Source organism: Myiozetetes cayanensis, unplaced genomic scaffold (genome assembly GCF_022539395.1).
Source record: "Myiozetetes cayanensis isolate MyiCay16 unplaced genomic scaffold, myiCay2020 scf34, whole genome shotgun sequence".
NCBI lineage: Eukaryota > Metazoa > Chordata > Aves > Passeriformes > Tyrannidae > Myiozetetes > Myiozetetes cayanensis.
In genome coordinates this window covers 1607196-1621985 of record NW_026087566.1, presented here as the reverse complement: position 1 = coordinate 1621985, position 14790 = coordinate 1607196, and the positions used below count along the sequence as shown (strand labels likewise).

General features: G+C 47.0%; 1 protein-coding gene across 6 annotated transcripts in view; it reads right to left on the bottom strand.

Annotated features, from left to right (window-relative positions):
* The window catches only part of TANC2 (tetratricopeptide repeat, ankyrin repeat and coiled-coil containing 2), a 202057-nt gene extending 189221 nt beyond the window's left edge, over positions 1 to 12836 (bottom strand). For all 6 annotated transcript variants that reach the window (XR_007630274.1, XM_050327573.1, XM_050327574.1 and 3 more), the window contains exon 1: positions 12687 to 12836. The gene's annotated coding sequence lies outside the window, so the exon portion shown is untranslated. The remainder of the gene's footprint in view (positions 1 to 12686) is intronic.
* Positions 12837 to 14790: the final 1954 nt, after the last annotated feature.

The window sequence follows — 14790 nt, the reverse complement described above, 5'->3', positions numbered from 1 at the left end:
CTTACAACATTTCCACGCTGTTTCACTTTTATTTTTTTGCCCATAGGATCTCCACATGTTATGTTATGTAGCCAAACCCTGCTAGCAGGCTGCACACAGATAAAACCTATTTCCCAAAGGAAAACCTGGAATTCGCAGGGGGATGCAAATAACGGAACACGAAACCCGGAGACGGCTTTCCTTTATCTAAAAAGCAGCCAGCTGTAAATATTGCATCTTTCCATCAAATTAGGCACAGCAAACATGTAAGCCAAGTGATTAATATTTTAAGTGGTTTCTTGTTTGGAAGAAGATAGTAAAATTCAATTTTATGGAGTATTTGTACTTTCGATAATCATTTCCTATTTGTGTTGTATCAAAAAATAAAACAAAATAAAATCAGATCAACTCCCATTATTCAAGCACTTCAGACACAACAACTCGACAGCGGGACTGGAAACTCAGGCTTTTCCAAGAGGGAGCAAGGACACACAATGCTTTCTGCTGGGACTCTTTTTTAGTTATATTTAATGAGGTGTTACAGAGCATCTTAAAAATACAAAAAAAGCCTCCTACATAACAATTATGTAGTTCCTTTGAATTATCCAAAATAATTCCAGGCTGCCACTGAACTTTTCTTCCTACACAGGCCCTCCAGAACATTTGAAAACGATGCCATTTGCCTTCATGTACACAGAACTACATCAAACAAAGAGCTATTTCTGCCCAAGCACCCCCAAGTTGTGTCCAAGATTATTTTATACATAATATTATATGTGTTACTGTGGGCTTGTTTTTTAAACTCTTCCAAGCTTGGTTTAGTCACATCTATTACACACTGAAGTCACAGAGCCACACTCTGCACTGAGTTAGAAAAAGCTCCAGAATTTCTTCTCTACTGTTGTTGTTTATGAAATGGGGGATGTTATTTTTGATTACTTTAGTCAAGGCTTAATTATTGGTAAGTTATAGCTTTAACGTTTATAAGCACTTTTTTATATAAGAAAGCACCCAAATAAACTGTTGCAAACCAGCTACATTAGTAAGAAAGCAAAAAAATGGAGACAAGGGAGCAAATTTCAGCTCAGTTTTCCACGTTATGGTGGTGGCACAGAACAAGAAGTCTCAGAAAACTGAAACCATTTGGAAGTTCAGCCCAGATTTGGGAAATCCCACAAACAAAACCAGCCTTGACAGTCAGGAAACAAGTGCTTTGTTACAGCCATGGCTTTGTCAGCCCCAATTTCAAGGAGATTTGGGGTTTGCTTCCTATGGAGAACTCAACAGTCTCCACATTCAGCCACAGATGTGGAACCAAAATGAGTGTTTTCTCTGATAAAGATGACTGGGAGGTAAAAAAAAAAAGTGAGAATCCTTATAAAACACATTATGTACTGCACCTATCAAGTTCTAAAATAGGACAACATATCAAAAATAGTACTTGATCTAAATTAATTGCAAAAATCACATGCTCTTTCTGATGATAGATTTTAAAGGGCAAAGGACATTTACCATCAAAATGAAACATATATAGAGTTTTTCAAGGCATTCTGCTCAGTTCCCACTAACAGCCATTATTTCTGCTCCTAAAGCACAGTGCTAGAGGCTCAAGTGGAGACTGTTCTCCCCCAAACCCAACCTGCTCAATCTCACCCTTAATCACATCCTGCAGTTCACGCCACAACCGCTCACTTCTCACGCGTAACATTAATATTTATTCAAATCCTCTCGCAAAACTTATCTAGAAATCAGGCAGTCAACAACTTGTCACGCTTTATGCTGTTGGGGTTTTATTATTTATTTATTTATTTATTTTTCTTCCTGGCTATCCACAGAGAGTCTGAGCTCAGAAGATGGAATAGCAGGCCTGCTGCCAGCAGACTTCCTGCGCTCCGAGCTCGGAGCATATGGATAAGCTCTTAATACAATACAGAAAGACACTTCTTGAACGCAGGCAGGCAGGACTGGCTTGGCACACAAGTTCAGCACAAGTGTCTAGACCGTGAGCAAACCGCCCCCAGATATAAATCTTGGGGGATCTGCAGCACAGACGGGTGACAAGGAGAGATTTAAGCCACCCGAAATTCCCCAAGCGCGGATTCCGGGCAGCAGAGCGCATCAGATGCGGGAACACAGGTGGCACGTGCGGCATGTGAGAAGGGTAAATCCCTGCATACCACACCCAGAGCTGAACTGGGTGATTATCAGCACTAAAAGATTGCTCTGCATATTGTATTGCTCTTTAATTGAGGGGAAAAAACCAGCCCAGAGCACGCACGTGGAAAACGCGGGACGGAAAGAGTCGTCCCTCGGAAGGTTTGGGCGGTCGCTGAGTTTCCTGATAATGATGAGTAGCTAAATAAGCTTATGTCATATGATCTAATCTGCCTTTAAAGATGGTTTTATCCAAACTTGGAGAGGCCTCCATTTAGGATGAATGTTGCTTTGCAGCACTGCTTGTGCTGGAGTCAAAAGGCTTTGATTACCCAAAACCACACCTGTTGTGGTTTCACCCCAGCCAAGCCCACGACACCTGAAAAACACCAGAAGAGGTGACAGCCAGACCCTTGTAGGGCCTGATCTGCCTTTCCAAGTGCAAAACTGCCTGGCTGTGAAGACAAAAGCAATGCAGGAGTTTGAAGTTAATCATAATAGCTTTCTTAATGCAGAATTTTAATTGTCACCAAGAAACATGAGGGAACATACGGGACACACAGTTACACCAGGTACCTAAAAATCATATCCTGGACTTGGTTTACCGAAGTGCTTAAATTTCTCACAAAAACTATCTGATTTAGGTGACTATTCCAAAACATATCTGTCTAACTTAAACTGTATTTCCAAACAGAAACAGCTTGGTAAACAGATTAAACAACCACATTCAGGCACTTATTCAATAACATTTAATAACATTTATTAACTCACTTTAAAAACTTGCACACGTACCCATCAATTTCAACACTGACCTCCGTTCCCAAAGATCCAAACTCCAGCAGCACAACATGGAAAACTGGCTCGGTGCAAGGACTATGGATGCATTCAGCAGGCTTGGACAGAGTCTGTATTGACCAGACTGGACATTTACAAGAGGCAGAAGCAGTGGAAAAAAAAAAAGTCGACAAAGAAATCAGAGTCTGAAGCAAAGCTCAGCTATTTTATGAGGATTCCTGAAGCTACAGCTGTGCTGGGGGTGGGAAGATCCTGGCAAAGGCCCCATGCAAAGACAATGTACACGAGAGCAGCTACATCATCTACCCAGACAACCTGATAAAGGCCAACAAAAGCCCTCTTTGAAAACTTATCTGTGTCTGTGCAGGAATTTTCTCCACACTGATACATAGTGTGGTCAGGGGCTGAGCAAGTCTGCAGCAAGGACTCGGGTCTAAACAATTCCCCCTCTTCATCTCCCTTGCTCTGCATGCAGGCAAATAACATTTTTCAATTGTCATTTCAGACGTTTTACAGCACTTTGTGCTGCTCCTGTTTTTCCTGTGTTTGTTCTGCTGCCCGTTTTTATTCAGAATACAGTCTGAGGAATCAGCCCCTTCACATTCCAAGCTTCCCATATTCCAAGATCCCTTCGAATCCAGCTCTTCCTTCCTACCCCTGCAGCCCCCTTGAAAGCAAGATGCCATCCACAGGTTTCACCAGCACATTCAATTCCTCCATCCAGGTTACTAAGCAACCTGTTAACCAGCCCTGCATCCACTGAAGGGCACTTCTGAACCTTCCACACCCAACTTCTCACACGAAGAATACCACAAAGGCCACACCGAGGCAAAAGGGGAACGGGGAATTTTTCACCTCGTTACAAAGCTGTTTTCTCATCGTTTTACAGCAGCAGTTTGTTAGCGGTGCCAAAAAGATGTGGAACTGAGATCTTTCAGTTCCCACCGGGCAAAGCCTAAACCAAATCGACAGAGAGCTCCGTTATCCAGCCTTTTAAAATCATTCCTCAGTTTCGTGGACCAACCGAGCCGAGATTTACGTAATCCCAAAAAAAAAGCCACTTTTTTTTAGAGCCTGGGAGCTGGTCTAGCAGCATCACAGCCCATACTCCCCTGACTTACTCCCCTCACACTTTCTCTCAAATGCCAGCGACCAAAAACCTCGGCAGAGCTTCCCCCCACCACCACCACCACGACCGAAAATACTTCTCAAGGGGGCAAAAATAAATCCTTGCATCTCCTTGCCTTTGGAAACGTAACACTGCTTTAGAACGACGCCATTTGGCCTGTGATCACAACTTGTAACTGGCAAGAACTCCCACTGTTATTACTTTTTGGGATAACTGCTACCCACATAGTGCCAGATGGTCCCTTCCACCTCTGCTGAGGAGGTGGAGCAGCTCTGCCTGCTGTCAGCAGTGCAGCTTCTTGGGTTTTTTAAATCAAGATATAGATGATATTGCCAGTCTGAAGCGAAAAGAGGGTGGGCACATGTAGCTCCACCGCAGCTTAAGGCTTCAAAGAACAATATTCCCTTTTTCCATGGTGCCTGTTACACTAAATCCCCACTCCTGGAGGCAAAACACCAAGGGATGTCTTGGTATTAACCAAAGGTTGCTGCCAGTGGAAAGCTGCTCTCAAAGATTTCGATCAAACACGAATGTTCTGGCTGTGAAGTTGAGTTGATCATACTAAAAACCGTGTGGAGCAGCAGGAAACTGAGTCAGGGTCCTCTAATCAAATCTTACACTGAAAATTAAACAGGAAAATTATGTGAATAAGAAGAAAAAAAATCCCCTTTAAACAAGCAAACTGGAGATTTGTCCCCTCATAAAATATTAATTATCTATTAAACTAAGATTACTCAGAACTGCAAAAGCTGCTAGGAAAGATAAACAACATTAGACCACAACTTAAGTAACTACAGAAATAAGAGATTAGGCAACACACAGCTACATTTACAGAAGGCCTGCCTGAACCCAGATCATTTTGCAAATACCCTTAAAAACACAGTCACAGAACAGCACCATGGCCTGCACAGTGGGGTAAGGCAGCAAAACCTGCAGGTAAGCATTCATCTGGATCATTCAGAACACAACATCCACGTGCATTTGCACCCCTTCCCAGGCTCAGTTTAACAACTCCCATAAAAGTCACACACACACACTCTTTTGGCTCTCTCCTCCAATCACACAGATTTCTAAAATCTAACCTAACACTATTTTACTCCTGTTTTCCCCTCTCTCAGAACCCCCCCCCATGTTCTATGCCGTAAAATCTCTGCAGGATGGAAAGTTGTTTTATCTCTTTGCCCACTAATCTGCCCTTTGCTGAAGACTTTTCCTGTGCAGCGCTTGCAGGAGGAGCAGCCTCGTTAAGCCCATCCCAATTATCTGCTCAGCCATTCCCCCTCCTGCTCCCAGACCTGCACCAGGCACTGAGCAGAGCCATGGAAACAGGAATGTGGGTGCTCTTCTGAAGGAACCTGGAGAAGCAGGAGTGGCACAGGGGGCTTAGACCTGAGAGGACATCACTTTTTTGAGCAATTCCAAGCAATTCCACTCTGGCATCCCTCGGTCCTGGTGAGCTCAACCCCCCTGATATCTCTCAGCGTTAAAAACATGGAACTCATTCCTACAAAAGCGCTTTGTGCCTTTATCTCCTTGTTCCCCGAGCCTCTTCACATCGTTATCTGGAACATTAAGGGCACCCTACTATCAAAAAATAGTTTCTAGACAGAGAATAATCCCACGGGAGAGAAAGGGAGATAAGGCAAAAAGGGAAAAATCAGCTCTTATTAAAGATGTAAATAGAAGGACTAACCACAGGAATACACACACTCCATTGTTCAGGGCACTCTGGCTGCACATTTCTTGTTATTTCCTCATTAAAAAATGACAACTTTATGAGAACCAGCCCCAGAAGAGAAAATGGCAGCAGGTCATTTTTAAGTGATGGCAAAAGGCATCACCAGAATCTGCAGCACCAGACTGGTGGGACCAAACAGGCCTGGTAACTCCAGTTAAGTGATCAGCTCCACCAGTGACTCATTTCAGGGCAAGAACACCAGGAATAATCAGAGTAAAATGTGATTATTCTTTCTACCTTAGACACCCAGACATCTGGTTCAGCACAGCTGAGAGACCAGGAGCTTTCAGCAGGAATCACCAGCTGGGTGATGCCACAGACAGGTAGAACTTCCTCAAAGAGCAACAAAAGCTTGTTTTGTTTTGTGTTGCTTCCCTAAAATAATAAATGAAATACACCTGTTTCCATTTAACGACTGCAGAAAGAACCTAAATCCTCCAATATTTATCCTTCTACACACAGGAACAGGGCTCAATTCACACTTCAGTGCCTTCTCCCAGTTTTCCCTGCATTTTTTCTTTACTTCATTGGAAATAAAGTTTCATAAACTGAGCCAGAAGCAGCCACTGGAAATGCTAAGCAATGGCATCGAGCAATCAATATTTCTATTATTATTAATATTTAAGCCAACTGTTAAAACACTGACCACAGGATTCAGCTCAATCAGCTTCACACTCCACAATTCAAGGGTGACTGCTTTATTTTAAAAGCATTTTGCTTAAATAACCAAATGTACCAAAATATTATTGTACCTGCCCTGGAAATCACAGACACATGAAGGGAAAAAGGAAATAAACACCCAAAATATTTAAAAGTACAAAAGTAAACAAGAAGCTCCCCTACCATACAACACAAATTAACCATCTCTTTTCTCACCCTCCCTAATTAATAACAAATTCCCAGTGTGACGTGTATTGCAAATAAGGATTCATTCTACCCAAAATATTCTTTCATTAATGAGATCATTAAAAATCTCAACTTTGAGATCACTACAATTCAACCATAATTAGCCATTAAAGCTGATGTAAGTAAAAATAAGGCAATTAAATATTCACCAATAATGTGAAGAACCTGGAGGAAAACAACATATTTACCCTATTCACTGTTATTTGGGAATTTTACCCAACTCAAGCTATTTTGTATTTTAATCTATAAAATATTCCCTCCAAATTAGGATGAAAGATGCAGTTCAACTATTCAGCTGAATTTCAGCAGTGATGTGATACAAGTTTTAAGTATTACACACTGTAAAATCTGCAAAGTGTCACTGAGCTCTGAAAACCCAAGTGAGCTGTTCCAATGGCAAAAGAAAACAAAACAAACCCCAAAAGAACATATGGAAAACTGGATGTAAAGCCAAATAACTCCTCATGACAACCAGATCTCTGCTGTCTCCCGTGCAACTGGCTCTACAAGAAATTGTTCTATATTTACAGATAAAAATAAAATAAAATAAATAAATAAATAAATAAACACCAAAAGTGTAGGAAGGAGCAGCAGGAAAGCTTGTCTCCATCCTTCCAGGCCCTGGGATAAGGGACAAGGGCAGCCACACACTTGGTATTTGCACACACTCCCAGCTCGGCGAGGAACAAACGCAGCTTTGAGCCTGCTCTGCTTTGATCGGCACAACAAGGTCACAAAGGCTCATCAGATGACTCCTCAGTAACTTCTGTGAAACGGGGGCACCCTGAATGGCACTGCTTGTGGTGCAAGAAAGGGTCATTCATCCAGCCCGGGACCTCCACTTGGGACACACCACTCCATTCTCCCTCCTTTAAGGACAAGCGAACAATTAACGAACAATTAACGGGCAACAAGTCGCTCCAAGACTCCCAGAGGATGAGGAGGAAAAGATCTCCCACGACAAACCCCTCCCCAGCCAAACAGCAAAACCGACAGCCAGCCCAGCCCCTCGCCCTGCAGAGCTCCCAGGGAAGATGCTCCTTCAGTCACCAATATGTTCTTTTCATAAAGGACAAATAAATAACAAATACTGGTAAGAGCCGAAATGTCAACACGCGTGATTCATCGCTGCCTTCATCAGCGATGCCAGCTGAGGAGAGAACACCGCTCTCCCAGATTACTTCCCTGCCATCAGCTCCCACAGCATCTTCCTGAGAGGCACCAGGGCCCGAGATTTGGCGTGTGGAGACCTGTGTGTGTAGGAATAGCAATGTGAATTCACCGGGATCCTGCGTGTTCCTCAAGGATCTTAACGTGTGCCTCTGCCAAATTAGCTCTTAAGGATTCCTACCTCAGGTTACTTCTTCACCAGAGCTGAATAACTCTCACCTTTGCAAAGCAGCAGGATTGGTGGAAGGGGATTTAAAAAAAAAAAAAAAGAAAAAGAAGCCACTCAAATTTTAAATTTCAAAAAAAAAAAAGCAACATTTTTTGTAAATAAGCCCTTCCCTCCGAGCAGGAAAAAGCTTCGAAAATATTATAAAAATGACTGAGGAAGCAAAACTTAAGAGCAAGGTTTGCTTTGTGCAGAAGGCACACAAACCCAACCATTACACACGTTTTATAAAAGCCATGAATAAGTAATGATTCCTTTGAAATCAAACAATGACGCAAACGTGGCACAAACCCAAACTCGAGTCAAATAAGAACAAGGTACTTTTTGATGTTTTATCATTACTAATTAATGTTCTCTCTCAGAGGTTTTTTTCAAGATGGAGTTTCTCATGCCACAATAGAAATTCTGTTATTTGACAGCTTTTGGAAAGGTATGGAGTAAGTGCTGCCCAGGAAGAAATCCAGAGTGCTCAGGGAACTCAACAGATTATTCCAAGATTTCTCCTCCTGAGGAGCTGAAATTCCACTGCCCCATTGCCAAAGCACCCAGAACACACAGTGTTTTTATTCTCAACCCAGTAACTTCTCCTCTCCCATCAGAATCCCACAGCCAATTCCAGGCTAAATTCCTCCCAAGTGTTTCCTGTATCCTCATCATTAAACTAGATCCTTTCATCCCAGACAGCTGAAGTAGAACCTCAAGGAACTCCATCACATGGGGCAGCTTCACATGGGATAATTCCAAGGCTAGGCTCTAAATTCTCAATTTCCCCCTTCTTGATATAAGTACACAAAACAAGCTACTACCTCCTCTAATTAATGTAGAGTTTGTGTTTCAATTAATTAATTTTTAAATGAATGTAAAGCAAACAGCTGGATTTTAGCCCTAATACAACAATGGCACTGGAATCACTCTAAGTGACATAACTAGAGTCTGATTTTTCAAAGCTCATAAAATCCAATAGAAAAGTAAATCAGAGATGAATCATGCAGTTGAATGGATCAAATATCTGCAGGTGCAGTGAGCTCCAAACGCTCATTTACCTCCAGTGAGCACATTCTCCACCTTCAAGTTCAAATGAAGGGGTCACTCTGGGCTGGTTTGGGCTGGGAGGGAGTTCATTTTCTTCACAGTAGCTCATATGGGGTCATGTTTCGGATGAAGACATCGAGTACAAGAGTCAACCAAGCAGTTCTGCTCCCACTGATGGCGTGGAAACCTCCCACAGCCCTTACTGGTAACGCCACGATGTCCTGTGTCACCACAGAGCTTGTGCCTGTCCCAGGGATGCCAAAAGAATTCCTAGAGGTTGGCACATATTTATCACACTGGAAACACAGAGCAAAACACCCTGAAATTACAGATGGGGCTGATCACAGGGATTACAATCAGTGATGTAACAAAAGCTGGATGACTGTTAGTATTTGTGTAGTAGTAAACATAAATAAACCAGGTGCACCACGAGGTGCCATCCTAAGGCCTTGTGCAATACTCCAGACACAAATTCCCAGCTGGCATCAACCACTCAGAGCTCAGAGCAGCCACGAAGGACAGACTATTTCCTACTCCTGCACTCCCCTCCTGCCACCCTCGTGTTCCCCAGGTCAAGTTCAGTTTATTGATCCAGCGAGAAACGAACTCCACTAAATAAAGAGCTGTCATTCACCCAGCAGCTGCTCAAGGGTTTGACACAGGACCAGAGAGAGGGGCCCCAACGCTGTGGGTGGGAGAACAGGGAGGGGAGGTCACTGCTCCAGCAGCAGGACTTGCAATCAGCTCTGCCTCAGCAAGAAACGACCCTCAGAGCCATTTGCCTGTCTGGACGTCAAAGGAAATCATCTTGCCCTATCTGCTCGAAAGGAAATTCATCCTCAAAAGTCGAAAGGAATCAATGTGGACACATGAAAAAGACAAGAGAGCAGGATTTTGGTTTTGGGAAAAAAAATAAAATTGAAAGCAAAGTATTTTTTTTCAATAGTGCACCACGTGGGATTACAGGTGTTACCACAGCCTCTCAGCTGACCACGAGCTCAACCACCTCTAGAAAAGGAAAACTGAGAGCAAACACAAGACACATAATCTTTCTCTTCTTTTAATGAGAAAAACCATGCATGAAGTTGGGAGGGTCTCAGGTTTCTTTTTTGATATACCAAGGGGCTGGTTTTAGAGTTTTCTGGCTGCCTTCTTATTGTTTTCCTTTTGCTACCTCATAGAAAGGTACAATACACCATCACAAACTTAAACAAGCATCCTGAAATTAAACAAACTATAAGATCATAAACTTTTAAATATATATTTATAAACTTATATATATAAACATAAACAAATATATACGATAAATAACTTAATACATCACAAAGCAGGCCTTGCATTAAAGTGTTCTTCTGGAAACTTATATATAAGCCCAAACCTGATGAGCTCACAGAGTACACAATGCTGTGTGGGATCCACATTTGGGCCTTACATAGTTTGCATTTATGGCCATTAATATTGATAAACGAGAATTTGCAAGCAGGAAGTCAGGGATGCTCGTCTGTAATGTGTTAAAAAATTCATCTTTTAAAAATTCCCTGCACATACCAGGCATGCTCATGGATTTCTCAACATCAACATATATATCACTGGTTTCCAAAGGTTTAATTGAAAGTAAACCTAGTGTATGTAACCTGAAACATTAAGAGGTAACTTAGTACCTTAGAAGACATATTTTTGGTCAGAATATGCATTTCAATTAAAAACAATCCAAAAGCTCACACAGGATCATGGGAAAACCAATGGAAAAGACAGAGAGAGATGAGACCAAGACAGGAATTGCCACAACGCAATCAATACCGATAAGGAGTTTATTGTCTAAAATTATATTACTCAGCCAATTACACTGAATGTGTAACCAGTAATTCACACTGTAATTACCAGCCTACATCGCAGGTCCAGTCTGCTCCAATGTTCTACCACCACAGCCAAGATCCAAACAGGATACGACCCTGCCACTCCTCTCCACTCCAAGGAAACCGGGGGAATTTGGAGTACACACACTCTTTTGCATTTATGATGCCCTCAGCACGAGTTACTACAAAAAAGAAGCCCAACTCTTTATTTTCTTAGAAGCCTCAGAGTCATAATGGCCACAGACCTCAAAGTGTTCAAAATCTTCACCAAAGCATTACTGCGTTTTTGTTCCACCTGACAGTTCGTTTGCAGAGCCAAAAAAAAAAAAAAAAAATGAGATTTTGATATGGCAAGTTGCAATATATTGCATTTCCTCAATTCGACTGCAGGTCCATCATGCATTTCCTAGATAAACATTCCTCCACACCAACTACCCATGATCTAAGGTGTCTCTCCCCACCCATCAAAAGCCTCATGTGACCGGAGCCAGCAAATCCTCTTCAATACATTCTCGCCAAAAGCCACTTTTTTTTTTTTTTCTTTTTTACACCAGCTCCTTTTCCCTTTCCGATTCACACCTTAGCAATGGATGCTTCCAGGTGCAGGTCTGATGTTCACGTTTCGAGGAACCAGATAAGAAAAACAGACAACACCCACCCTCGAGCCTCTGGCAGGAATCATTGCCGGCTCAGCCTGAGCTGTGCTGCAGGCAGGGTCTCCTGGCCATGTTGTTGTTCTCCACGGCACGTTCGCCGTATTCCTCCTCCTCCTCCTCCCAATCCAACGCGAATTCGCCTTCGCTCCTGTGCTGCGGCTCCGCCGCGCTCCCCCAGCAGCGCTAATTAACCTTCATTACTTATTTAAACCCGCCAGATATTCCCTTTTTGCCCCGCGCTGTTTTTCACCTGTGTAAAAAAACCCCCCGCACCGACGCATCACCCTCTAAACCAGCTCGCCAACATCGCCTGCCGAACTTCCCAACACAAACAGGGAGGGGGACGAGGAGGCTGCCTTTCCCCTCGCAGAACGCCCCATCCATCCGAGCTCCGTCTGCCTCATCATCCCGCACGGCTTTTTTGCGTCTCAGCCCCCCCAGCCACCAGCCCACGCGTGTAACAGAGAGGGCTGGCTGCGGTGTGTGTCATTAGACTCCACACACGCCTTACTCACCCCTCGGGGGAGGGGGCTGAGCCCTCGCCGTGCCCGCAGCGCGGGGGGCGAGCGCGGGGTGTGCTCGCCCTTCTCACGTGTGCGGTACCTGCGGCACCTCCCGGTAAACACGGGGCGAGGGCCGGTTCCGCAGGGCGGGATGAGCACCCCTTTCGAACAAAACAGGCGGTTTCCCATTCAAAAGAGGGAATTTGTTGGGGGGGGGGGAGACGACGGACGGACTCGCAACCGACCGCGCCTTTCCCGGCGCTCGCCGCATCCCGAGCGGTATCAGCGAGGCACCCCCAGCCCCGGGGGGCGCGGGGGAAAAGCCCCCCCTATCCCGCCCCAACCCTTCCCCCGCCCGCGGGAGGGGCGTGGTGGGGTCTCGCCGCGACCCCCACCCACCCACCCACCCGCGACACCGACACATCGCGGGGCGTCGCCCGCTCACCGCGAGCGTGTCCCCCCGCAGCCTGTACCCACGGGGGGGGGGGACGACACACCCGCACACTCCCACTCCCCCTCCCCGGTGCCCCGCCGGTCCTTACCTGGCGCGGGGCGGGGGGGGCTCCCGGCGGCCCCGCACCGAGCGCGGCTGCTCCTCCCTCCCTCCTCGCCTGGCTCTCTCACCGCATCGCCGGGAGCCGCCGCCGCCGGGGCGAGCGCGCGCCCGAAGGGGAGGGGACGGGCAGGAGAAGGGAAGGGAAGGGAGGGGAGGGAAGGGGGGCGGCCGGGCTCGCCCCTCCCCGGCGGCGCCGCCGCGGCGGCTCCTTCACCGCCCGCCCGCCACAGCGCCCCCTCCGTCCGTCCGTCCGTCCGTCCGTGCCCGCCGCGGCCTCCCAGGGGAGCGCCGGCCAACCCTCCTCCTCCTCCTCCTCCTCCTGCCCGCAGCCCCGCTCCGCTTCCCTCGCTCGGTCGCTCCGAGCGCGCCGCCGCCGCCGCCTCTTCCGCGGGAGCGCGCGCGGAGGGCGGGGAGGGGAGGCGGGAGGGAGCGGCGCGCGCGTCCCCGCGGCTCCCCGCGCGCTCCCGCGCTCCCCGCCCCCCTCCCACCACTGGCGCGCGGGAGGTGTTTTGGGGGGGCGTGGCCGAGCGCGTATTCATGAGGTAGGCGTGGCCATGCAAAACGCGACCTGCGCGGGGGGGGGGCGGGCGCTGCGGGGACCGCGCGTTCCGTTCCCATCGCTTCGCTTCCCATCGCATCCCATCGCATCCCATCCCATCCCCTTCCCTGCCCTCCGCCGCCCGTACCTGGCGCGGCCGCGCTCCCACGCGCGATCGGCCGCGGGCGAGCAGCGCCCGCACCCAGGGGGCGGCAGAAACTTGGGCGGGCCCCGCCGGGGATGGAGCGGGGATCGCGGCGGCGGCGGGCGGGGAGAGGCTGGACGGGCCCCGGCCGGGTGCGCTCGCAGCCCAGGAAGCCGGTGGTACCCTGGGCTCATCCCCAGCAGGGCCAGGGAGGTGGTTCTGACCCATTCAGGTGAGACCTCACCTGCGGTGCTGTCTCCAGCTCTGTCTGTCCAAGGACATGGAGCTGTTGGAGCGAGCCCAGAGGAGGCACCAGGATGGGCAGAGGGATGGAGCAGCTCTGCTGGGAGGAAAGGCTGGGAGTGCTGGGATTGTTCAGCCTGGAGAAGCTTCAGGGTGACCTAATTGTGGCCTTTCAGTATCTGAGAGGAGCTGACAAGAAAGATGGAGAGAGACTGTTTACAAGGGTCTGGAGTGACGTGCCAAGGAGGAATGGCTTCACGCTGACAGAGGGCAGGATTAGAGGGGATATTGGGAAAAAAGCCTTCCCTATGAAGGTGGGACATTGGCACAGGTTGTGTAGGGAATTTGGGGCTACCCCATCCCTGGAAGTGTCCAAGGCCACGTTGGACAGGGCTTGGATCAACGTGGTCTTGTGGTAGGTGTCCCTGCCCATGGCAGAGGGGTTGGAATGAGATGATCTTCAAGGTCGCCTTCCAGCCCAAACCATCCTGGGATTACTCTGTGAGCTGTGGGAAGGGTGTCCTGCAAAGCACGAAGCAGGAGACGCTTCCCAGGGGAAGCTCTGTGGGACCTCAGGTGGCTCCGGGCTCTGTCAGTGCTTGTGGCAGGGCTGAGACACCAGAGCCACCCCTGAGGGCTGAACCTGTCCCTGCAGGGACCTCCAGGCCCCCTCATCCCTTTGCCAAAGGGGTGTTCGGGCAGTGACACATCCCGAGGTGATGGAACAGGATGGCCCCAGTGCCCCTGTGCTGCTCCAGGTACCTCTGCTGTGACAACACCTCCACTGCCTTCTGCAGCTTCTGCTCTAAAAAGGAGACTTCTGGGAATAATACCTGGAAACCAAAACGTTTTACTCATCCTCCCCTGTGAGAGATCAGACACAGCTGAAGACACGGACGAAAGGAACACGCAGGAAATGCTGTATTATGTGTTAAAGCTAATATAAACATTTATTTAAATTATTTAAATAGCATAAGGTACACATTGAAACCAGCAATCCCATCAGCATCTTGGCACTGCTTAATTGGCCACATGAATGCTGACAGAAAGTTGGTTCTCTCATCAAACTAAAAATCAACATTATTTTCCCTCAACAAAGTATACGTCGTAAACAGAAATTTGTTTGTTTAGCTGGATATTTCCCTTTAAGAAAACTAATATTTA